The sequence below is a fragment of the Gossypium hirsutum genome, chromosome A08 (genome assembly GCF_007990345.1).
Source record: "Gossypium hirsutum isolate 1008001.06 chromosome A08, Gossypium_hirsutum_v2.1, whole genome shotgun sequence".
Classification (NCBI taxonomy): Eukaryota; Viridiplantae; Streptophyta; class Magnoliopsida; order Malvales; family Malvaceae; genus Gossypium; species Gossypium hirsutum.
Genome location: NC_053431.1, coordinates 8,189,101 through 8,200,166, shown reverse-complemented (window position 1 = coordinate 8,200,166; position 11,066 = coordinate 8,189,101). Strand labels below are relative to the sequence as shown.

The 11,066-nt window shown below is 31.8% G+C and overlaps 1 pseudogene; it reads right to left on the bottom strand.

Annotated features, from left to right (window-relative positions):
* Positions 1-1,600: 1,600 nt before the first annotated feature.
* LOC121204945 (cycloartenol-C-24-methyltransferase-like) lies at positions 1,601-6,239 on the bottom strand (annotated as a pseudogene).
* Positions 6,240-11,066: the final 4,827 nt, after the last annotated feature.

The window sequence follows — 11,066 nt, the reverse complement described above, 5'->3', positions numbered from 1 at the left end:
ACCCCAGTCCAAAATGACAAACCTCAAGACAGAGTACCAAGCGTTGTCCTTAGGCTTCATCGAGAGCCCAAGACAGCCTTAGGCCAAAGCCTTGCGCTGCTTCTTGGACTTGGGCTCCTCCCAATGCCTTCAATAGCAGCCTCACCTTCTATAAATCCGAGACAATGCGTCCTGGAATCTTCTGGGGACCCCCCGTCAGGCAGTAACCGAGCTTCGGTTTGATGAGCGAACGAGCGTTGAGGGCGGATTTTGTCGAACAAGTGGTGGGCGTGAGGAGACTGACAAGGGGCAACTTGAAGTTGACGGCGCTAAGGGGACTTCGCAGCATTGGTGAGTGAAATACAAGCTGATAGAAAAAGAAGTACGAAAATGAGAGGCCGAACGGAGGGAACATGGGGAAGGGATCAGGAATTAATGAGTCGATCCATAGATGTGAGATGAGGTTCATCGGTGAGCCGAAACCCCAAATTTTGGAATATTTTATATATACATAACAATTCTTCTTTCAAAAAATATTATAAACATATGTAGTAGTGAGTACGAAGAAAAGAAGCAATCAATTTCAAGATCAGTCGTTAATCAGCAATCCCAAGACCTTGAAAAAGACCTCAGTAGTGCAGTAGCCATGTCCCATTTAATCCATAACAAATCTACTACATTATTAAAACCAAAAATAACTAATAATAAATGTGGAACATAGCCTTCTTCTTTTTTAAATAAGGTTAATGCAAAATTTGAATCTGCTAATGGATAATAGGTTTCAACAATACATATAATAAACTTTAAGAAATATCAATGATGAATTTAGATAGAAAAAATTCAATTGTTAAATTCAAAGATTAACTTGAAAAAAAAATACAATCATATGCAAGAAATATGTCAAAGACTAAAATAAACAAAACAAAATTTGAAAATAATGTCAAGTACATGCTCTAAATATTGTACTAACCAAAATTAACATTGGTAAAAGATATATTTAGAGTTTATGGCTTTGAACTTCCTGAACCCTTATATTCAAGCACTAAAAATCATTCTTTTTTACCATAAATTCATTAGAATACTTTATCAGTCTACTAATTTATACAAGTCTAAAATTAACTAAGCCCCCAACCCTTAAAATATATAATGCACCCCACACTTCTATACTAAAACTATACTAACAACAAAAACAATGTTTCTTAAAAATCAACAATTGCATTATCAACGGTATAGTTTAACATAAGGACAAATTTTTTCAATCCAAATATACCCAAAATATTTCCATATTATATACCCGCCATAGATTGGAATCATGAGTCGTGTTTTGGTTAATTTATACTGTATTCTAATAGACCGAAGATGTATTTGGTTAATATTAATAATTCAAATAAGTAATAATTATCCAACAAATATATTCAAAATATTGAACATTCCGCTAGAAGATTTCAACAACTTAAAAACATGGAATAAGGATAAATTATATGTTCACATAATCCAGTAACTTCTATAAATGAAAATAACGGAAATCAACTAGCTAATAAACACCAAGTCTCTAAAACTGTTACAGACGATGGACCAAACAACCAGCTAAGTTCATATTGATAGATTCACCCAGTTTCACCCCCTACATCGATGCATCACTGGCTCTCCGAAAGTGGCTTTCGGGCCAAAAAGAAATACATAGCGTAAATATCTCTTTCCTGAAATTGAAAACCAAAACAAAAATAACATAATGTTAGCATATTAATTGGACCAGACAGAGAACCATAAGAAACGTTACCCATCTCGTTATTTATTTTAATTTTAAATACCGATTAGATGAAGTAACATGGAAATAGACTCAGTAATGTACTCACCTACACCTTCAACCAACCCTTCTGCAGCTTCTCTAGAAAATCTGAACCTTGACTTCCCTTGGGAGCTAATCCACAAATTCTAGAGCCTTACCTGCAAAGAATGGATAAAAGTACTGGTAAGTGCTTAGACTTAACATGAGTCCATTGTACTTCATGATGAGCATCATTAGAGTGGACAATGTAATGTTTCGTAGCTTTTACCATATTTCTGGGATGAAGCGTCCAACAGATGTAGACGGAAGCTACTCAATGAGAAGTGGCTGTATCCAAAGGCAAGTACCAAGGGAGTGGAGAGCCAACAGCAAGATCTTTCTCCCAAATTATCTAGAATACAATATGAAATGGTTAACAATATAAAAGATAAAAAGGTAGGGACAAAGGCAGAGACCAAGTAAGAGTTCACCTCAAAACCAGCCCTTTTAGAGCTTCCAGGCACTGTCCAGTCAACCTGATATCGGAAGACCATCACCAATCTCAATTTCAGCCTGTAAAACAAAAACTATCATTTAAGCTAAACTCATGGATGCATAACAAACCGGTTGCATTTAATGCCTTAAGATGCCCACCTAATTTTCTGATGTTCTGAGTTATTGGATCAAATGAATCTGTCATGCACCACTCATATGCAGCAAAATACTGTCCCGCTTTAGTACTCTGTAAATCTCCTTGTAGCAGCCATACTATGTCATGACAGACAACAATCACATCAAAAGTGGTTAAATATGAAAACAATTAAATCAAACAAATCAAATCAAATCTAAATAATGGAAACTTCATAATTCATTCCATCCAAGATGAAAATGATCTTGAGTGTGATGGGGGAATTTTAAATTGACATACCGCATCCGGAGCATGGCAAGTAGCTTCAATTGCGTAAACTGCATCAAAGGCGCTGTCAGGAAATGGCATCTTCATGAAGTCAGCCTGCATTAGATAACAAAAAGGGAAAATCAGCCATACCATACTGTGCCTCGTGAAAAAACCTTTATTGCATGTTGTATGAAAATTGTAAAATAGGGAATAATAACAGACATAATGTAAACTTGAGTGCAACAATAATAAAACTTGACACAGAAAATTACCAACCTTCACAAAGTTGCAAGTCTTTTCCACTCCAGCAATGCGGTTTAATTCCTAAAATATTCACATTTTTAATAATCAAAAAAGTAAATTTTACAGTAGTCAGCGAAAACCTAGACACAACATGAAACACAAAAACAAATAAAGAAACTAACATAACTATGATCCATCACTTTTAAAAACTTGAGAAGTTCTAAAATGTTACCCTTCTTTTATCAACCCAATGCAGCTAATAATAATTTCAAAGATCAATAAACTGAGAATCAGAAACAGAGTTAAAAGAAAATGAACAGAGAAATAAAAAGCCTATCTGCTGCATATCCATGAACGTTTCTATTGAGAATGAAGAGATATTCACCTTCCCTTGTTATTGATATTCATTGTTGTTATCCCAGTGACCGATGTGAACTGCAGCAATCAGCAGAAAAACATGACTTAAGATCCTTCAAGGCATTCTCTAGATAAGAATATCAACTACAAATAAACTAGTCATGATTTATTCAAAAATATATTGCTACAACTACAATACCATCCGATGAAACAGGGCAAAGGCTCAACAGCTATGAAACACCAACAGAAGTTAGCTACCTTACAAGATAATTGCAACATTTCCCCCTAATTTGAGCTTAATATTATTCAGCCAAAAAATTTTAAGAATAATGAGAAAACACAGGTTTAATGAAAAAAAACAACTGATATCAGATGACTCTAGTCTCCATGCTCATCCATACACATACACTAGAACAAAGAAAACTAGCCTATTAAGCAATATAAACTACAAAAAGGATACAAATAAACAAGGAAAAATACATAAAAGGAAGATGAAATAAAGCAAAAGGGCTTTGAAAACAAACTGCTATTTACCTGAATCGAGCAATTTCTCTAAGTGGTCCACCAATTCCACATCCAACATCCAACACCTAAAAGAAAATGTAAAATCTCAAGTCAAAATCATACGTAACAGAAAACTCAAGTAATAGCTCCATGCTCTAATGAAGTGGGAAACCTTGTGTCCAGGCTTCAACCCAAGTTGTAAAGCAAGAAATGTTCATGCCGCTTTATGCTTTCTTTGAGAGACTCCCCATTCCATCTGCAGAAACAAATTTTATGATAATGATCAACAGTGACTTGAAAAAGCAACTGTACCACATTCCTTGCATACACAAGATAGAGGTGAATGAATGGATACCTGGGAGCAAAATGGAAAGATTCACCCATCCAAACTCATAAAAGCTGGTAACAAGATCATAGTATTTGTTAACCTGAATTCATAACATCAAATGATGTTTGCACATGCAATCAAATCCTAATCAACTTTACCATTCCAATAAACTGCAAGTGAGAATACAGTATTCATTAGTTTAAGACAAAATAGCAGTATCAGATCACATATGGCTTGAAGAAATAGACAACTATATCTGCCAGTGTAAGTAATACAGTCAAACAAAACAACAAAGCAAATACCAAGCTCCTAATTCATACTAACAGAAAAGGTTGAAAATGAGCTAAAAGTAAAAACCAAGCAGTAGGTTGCAAGATAGCTGAAAGCAAAATTGGTAAAGAAGCTATTCTGACCATGTCAGTGTAGTTGGCTTTTCTCTTCCTCTTCGCCTCCATAAAAGACATGATATCGCTCATACCTGAAGCATTAAAATAATCTCATATAAATTTCAAAACAATAGCAAAAATCTAAAGAGTAAAAGACAGCATTTCAAGTGATCGGCATAAGTAAGTATACACAGTATGAGTTCTAAGTAACTACAAACAACCCTATGGTATTGGTCACTGTATAGCAGATTTGCATGGGCACAAATGTCTTATTTTGTTTAATGATTTACAAAATATTTGATGGCATGCTATCGATATCTTTGAATAACTTTCACCACATGGCTCTTCAGTGGAGTTGGAGTCATTTTATGATTACATTTTGCTTGAGAGTAAATAGCAGGGTCCAATACTCTTTTGCATAGTAGAAATAAATGAAGTTCTAACTTCTTTGAGAAAAATCAACAACTGAAATCAACAGACCTGCCAAATTAATTTTTTTTATATATTACAATCACCATTGAAGACCAAAGGGATCTAACAACTAAGATAAAAGAAACCATAAATCAGCTGCCAGTCAGTCATTTGACACACAGGTACTTTAATTCCTTAATAATATCACCATAGAAATCTATAGTCACTTGTATCTTTCAACCAAACCCGTCATGTCAGCCTTACCCAGTTACAGAAGAGTCAAAAGTAAAACAGGTACCAGTCATGACCTGGTCCATGTTCCGTGCAGTTGTATAAATTAATGACTCTTAAATTTGGGAGATGGAAACTTATTAGGACGTAATAAATGAGATTGTACTGCAAACTAACGTCACCTGTGAGTGAGAGAGAGATGCTAACAATCAAAGGTTAAGTACACAGAAAATAAGCTTAGCAACTAGAGAAAGATTAAATCAAGCAAAAAGCTTAATCCATAGAGTGGGAAAGAAATTTAAGTTACTTTAACTAAAAGACACATTAATCCAGAGAGAAAGAAGTGTCATAATCTAGTGAAGATGAAGTAAAATATACATTCGTTAGCATTTTTCACAATAATTATTGCTTTTATCTTATTCTCTCTCTATAAAAAAATTATTTCTTCGTATCATTTTCTTTCCTGTCAAACACAGCAATTAAAAATATATATGCTTCTATATTCTTTCCACATTCCAAGTAAAAGCTTAAGTGATTTTTTCTCTTTATTCTCATTATGAACATTTACCAAACACAAAAAAAAAAGCATAAAAACTGAAAAAGGAGGGATCTATACTCAACTCTCAAGACATAATTAAAAAGTAAAAAAAATTAAAAAAAGGGGAGAATGAATACTGTTCAACAGCGGAAAGGACTTCGGCTTTCTCGATCTTGCCGCCGAGACCGGATGCCAGATCCAATGCACCAGCCTTCGACATTTTTCTCCGTCACTCTCTCTCTCTCTCTCTCTCTCTCTCTCTCTCTCTCTCTCTCCTCTCGTCACTAGCAGCACCCGCAACAAATCTAGTTAAAAAAAAACAACAACGAAGTTATTCAAGTTTCCACTTAAATGTAGATTCTTTTGCCTGACTATATATACATACAGCGGATGCAGATAAGGGAAGCGAGAGGAAAAAAAGGCGGAGAGTGGCGTAAACAGATCAAACAATAAAACCAAAGCAAAGGACCGGACTGGACTTGGACTTGGACTTGGATGAGAAATGCAACAACTTTGAGGAGAAATTTAAGGAGAGGGTGTTGCAAACGAATAATCTCATGTAATGGTACAAAATTGCCCAACTGGACCAGCCTGTTACCCTAATAGGGCTAGGGCAGCCACAACGTGCACATTCTAAAAACTTATTAATACCATTGAAACATCCTTAAACAATACTCTAAATTCTAAATCAGTTCTAAACTTTTAAATTATTTTAATTAAGTATTCAAAGTATCCTTTTTGTTAGTTTAGCAGTTGATTTAGATGTTTAATGTGCAATTGGCAAGTGACATTGTACTCCCAAATAAAAAATCTTGGTTCGAAATTTAGATTTCATTGATAATATGAGCACATTAGGAGTCTATTTGATAATATTAGAAATTTTATAACACGCATATGTGTATGAAAATCATGTATTTAGAATAAAAATTTGTGTTCAAAATAATATATAATAAATAATGAATTTATGATATCAAAATAAAAAATAGATTAAATTGTAAGTAAATCGAAATTTAAACATATGAATACAGGTATTTATCATGGTGTTATCATCAATCTTAAATTGATGTCAACTTAATTTGTGGCACCATCTCAATTAACAACATTATTAATATATACAATTGATGAAGGTAATGAAGCGTGTATAAGAAAAATAAAATGTATAAAAATATCAAATAAAACTTTAGTTGAGTGGTAAATTTAAAGTTTTACTAACCTAATTGGCATAGGTTCAAATTCTTTATATGCATATTTTTATTGAAATAATTAACAATATTAAATACTTAAATTAACTAATGACATTATAAAAGTAGAGAGACCAAATTATGTCAAACTTGAAATATATAGATTAAACCTCAAGTTCCAACATAATATAAGAGTTAAAACTTAAGTTTGACAAACTCAAAAGAAATAAGAGTTGCGTGTCCATCTTTAACGCCCTTAGAGCATTCAAATTACATACAACCAAATACCATTTTAATCAGAAATTTAATGATATTAATTATTTGGACTAACTAATAATATTATAAAAAAATACAATGACTAAATTATGTTAGAAAGTAAATATAAATGATAAATCTTAAATTGAAGATAAATAAAAGGACCAAAACTTAAATTTATCACTTTTCTATAATGAAAAAAAGAAAGAAATGGTGGATAATATCTCTCTAAATAATATTCCTTTATCTTAAAATTTGTTTTTTTGGTACATATATTATCGATCCCTTAAAAAAACCATTATCAGTTATTTTTATTTTATGAATATAAAATAGTAAGATATTTTATAATAAGATATTACTTATAAGTGATAAATAAATTATTCTAACTTCTTATATTTATTATATGATTTTTAGTTTTATTAGTACGAAATTAATTTTACATAATATTTGAATCCAATACTGTATGATATAATAAATAAAAATATAATTAATATGATTTATCTATTACCATTCAATTCAGTTGTATAGTTAAATGAATAAAATATTTGTATATTTATCATATTATTTTATATGACTTTAGCTATTATTAATTATTAATTAATATTAAAGTATAAAAAACAAATAAAATCATTTTTAAATTTTAACTATTAATATTATTCAACATAGTTTAAATGCATAAAAACTCTATTATTATATTTATAAAACATTATTCATTACAAGTAACCTAATATTTTTACATTTATCAATAACAATAAATTTACTATATTAATTTGTAGATAATATATAATTAATATAAATATATTATATATATTAAAATAAATTAAAATAATTTTTTCTTTATTATTGATGGAAACATAATAATTTAAATATAAATAATGCAATATAAAATTTGATTTTTATTTATTACGTTAATTTATTTAAAAGTATCTTTTAATAGATTTATAATTTTATTTATAAGTATGATAAATTAATTATCAAGTAAAATTTTTAACCAATTATTTTGGTAAACTAAAACTCTTATTATAAATTTGATAAATTTTATAATAATAAAAAAAGTGAAAATGACAAATTCAACTGGGTTATATTGTACGGTTCAAAAGTTTTTTTAAGCTCGTGTTTTTATGTACATTATAGATAAAATAAATTATAAATAATTATTTATTTAAATTATTTATTAATGTTGATTGAGTCTTAGCTCGACTAGCATTGAAATTGTTACTAATCTAAGAGAACGTGGGTTCAAGTAATGCATTATCCTCTTATTTATGGGTTGAGAGCTATGAGTAATTTTAAACATTGTGTGTTAAATATGACTCCTATTTTCAGTCAAATTTGAAAAATAATCTTTCAGTTAAACTCTGTTTACTTGTTTCAATCAAACACTGATTAGTTTAGGTTATTTTATTATTATTTGATCTATGAATTTAGCCTATAAATAGGCTCTTTTACAACCTTAGAAAATATACCCATTAGAGATTAGAACTCATAACACATTTAGAGAATTTTGTGTTTACGTTTTGTGGGTTCTTTGTTTTCGGGTTTTCAGGGTTTAATTTTTATCTCCATCTTTTGTACTCTTCGTTCTTTTTCTATTATAGTAAAATTATCTTTGCCCGCGGTTTTTTTATCCTCTTTGGAGGTGTTTTTCACGTTAAATTTGTGTGTTCAATTCTTAATTTATTCCGCTATTTTCTTGTTCGTTACTTAACGGGTCGAAATCCATAACAAGTGGTATCAGAACTAGTTCAATTTTCATAAATCAGCTTGTTCAGAGATGACAACAACAAGATTTGAAATGAGAAGTTCGATGGTGAGACAAATTTCAATCTGTGGCAAGTTCAGATGATGGCAATTCTAGTTCAATTCGGTTTGAAAAAGGTTGTTACTGGGAAAAAGCCTGAGAATCTAAATAAAACAGAATGGAAGAGCTTGAAGAAAAGGCTTTGTATGCAATCCAGTTGTGCCTCACGAATACGGTATTGCAGGAGGTATTGATGGAGAAGACCTCATCCGCCTTGTGGAAAATGTTAGAAACTCTTTATGCGACTAAGTCTCTGGCTAATCGTTTAGTGTTGAAACAACGTCTATTTACGTTTCGCATGAACGAAGGTGAGCTTCTTAGAGATCACATCAGTCAATTTATTACTCTTTTAAATGACTTAAAGAATGTTGAGGTTCATATTGATGACGAAGATCAGACTATGCTATTATTGTGCTCTTTACCCCCTTCATACAAGTCTTTTAGGGAGACCCTAATTTATGGCAGAGATAAACTCTCGTTCGAAGATGTGAAGGGTCATTTTTTGAGTAAAGACAAACTCGACAATGAGCTTCATTTGGATAGCAAGACAGATAGGCAAGCTTCCGTTTTGGTAGCACAAAGAAACGAGATAAAAGGTGTCGCTATTGTAAAAAGTTAGGTCACGTCAAAGCAGATTGTTATAAACTGCGAAATAAAAAAGTTGCTGAGAGTAACGAGGAAGATGTAGCTGGTGCTAATTTGGCCGATGAAAATGGTGATGATTACTTGTTAGTGTCAACAAGCGATAACACCAAGCTCACGTCCGAGTGGATCCTAGATTCAGAATGTTCTTCCACATGTGTCCCAATAGAGAATAGTTCTCCACATACAGTTCGATTGAAGTGGAGTTGTGCGCATGGGAAACAATTAATCTAGTAAGGTAATTGATATTGGTACTGTTAAAATTAAGATGCATGATGGGACGATTAGGACACTCTCAGATGTCAGGTATGTACCTGATTTACGAAAGAATCTCATCTCCTTAAGTATTTTAGACTTGAAAGGATGCAAAATCAACATCGAGCCGAGCAACATTAAAGTATCTCGTGGAGCTCTCGTTTTGTTAAAAGGTAAAAGAACCGGCAGTCTTTATATTCTGGAAGGTTATACAGTGACCGGTGAAATCAGACGTCCCTCTTCCGTTACCGAGTTAAAGTCAACTTGTTTGGAGCGGAGGCAACTTGGTCATAGGAGGGAAAAAGGTATGACCGTTTCGTTGAAGAGAGGTTCTCTTTTAGCTGCAGGTTTTGAAAAGTTAGGGCACTGTGTTCGTGAAAATCAGACCCGGGTTAGTTTTGATTTGGCACTGTACAAGTCGAAGGCTAGAAGTCTTCCAGTTTCTAAGCACAAATTCGACTCAGTTAATTCCCTGCATAGTTCAAGATAGGCTCGTGGTGGGCTTTGGCAAAGATTGTGTTGTGGAAATATGAGTCAATGTGGAGATTTGTTAAATATGACTCCTATTTTCAGTCAAATTTGAAAAATAATCTTTCAGTTAAACTCTGTTTACTTGTTTCAATCAAATACTGATTAGTTTAGATTATTTTATTATTATTTGATCTATGAATTTAGCCTATAAGCAGGCTCTTTTATAACCTTAGAAAATATACCCATTAGAGATTAGAACTCATAACACATTTAGAGAATTTTGTGTTTACGTTTTGTGGGTTCTTTGTTTTCAGATTTTCGGGGTTTAATTTTTATCTCCATCTTTTGTACTCTTCGTTCTTTTGCCATTATAGTAAAATTATATTTGCCCTTGGTTTGTTTTATCCTATTTGGAGAGGTTTTTTCACGTTAAATTTGTGTGTTCAATTTCTCAATTTATTCCGTTATTTTCTTGTTCGTTGCTTAATCGGGTCAAAATCTTAACATTTTGTATATAATATTTTTTTGTCAAAATACCTATATGTAAAACAAAAATTAATTATTGACTTTTATCTGGTTTCTTCTCTCTTTTTTTTTTCCAAATTTTTCATTGTTTCTTTTTGTTCAAAATTTATAAAGAATTGGGTTTCTACCATCAATTCTTTTTTTTTTATGTCCAAAAACGCCAAAATTGATGGTATGTTGGAATAGTATTTAAATCTATACTTTTTAGAATTTGCAATCTATTCTTTTGAGAATTAAGAATTTGTAAGGGTGAGTATTCGATCGAATTAAGTAAAAAAGTTTTAGAATTAATT